Raw genomic sequence first — 767 nt, forward strand, 5'->3', positions numbered from 1 at the left:
GACTAGTGCTGTCTCGTAAGAATTTTGTAGGACGCGTTAAGAATGACAAAATATTCTCTGTATCTACTGGAACCGAGCCGCATAGCTTGTATTCCACTATTTGCATTCACACCTGGGCTGTGTATATATATATATATATTGCCTTGGTTTGGCTCTGTAATCATTAGTGGTCGTGGGACTATTTTGGGCCCTACCTAAGCTGGTCGAACGTTTCGTTTGGGTCTGTACCCTAGCTGCACTGATGAGGCCTGGAAGGCCGAAACGGATCCGTCTGCAGATATTGGGATTCCTTCCAGTGGATGCCTAGTTAATTTTGTCATTCTGATCAGATTTTCTCTACTGTTCCGTTTTAATTTTAATTTTAAATTGTTTTGCATTATATGGCCGTTTGCTGTTTTATGGGTTTTTACCATTTGCCTTTCAAATTTATATATATATATTTATTATATATTTGTGTTCCACGTGTGTTCCGACAAAATAATAGAAAATAATGATAATAATGATTATATATATATAATATATATATAGAGCATGATGTAACCCACGTGTGTTCCTTAGATACATAACTCAATGAAAAAGACGATGAGATGTCAACGACTTGGTAGATTTAGAACACAAATTTTATTCAAAACATGAATATTTCAACCCGTCCCCGGGTCTTTATGTGTGACAAACAAAATATAAGTTGGCTATTACAATAATTATGATAAAAAGTAAAGTATAATATGATTGGTCGACATTTTAATAGAATATAATGAACATTATAT

The sequence above is a fragment of the Anneissia japonica genome, unplaced genomic scaffold (assembly GCF_011630105.1).
Source record: "Anneissia japonica isolate Jap-2015-1 unplaced genomic scaffold, ASM1163010v1 scaffold2652_len1590060_cov184, whole genome shotgun sequence".
NCBI classification, from domain to species: domain Eukaryota; kingdom Metazoa; phylum Echinodermata; class Crinoidea; order Comatulida; family Comatulidae; genus Anneissia; species Anneissia japonica.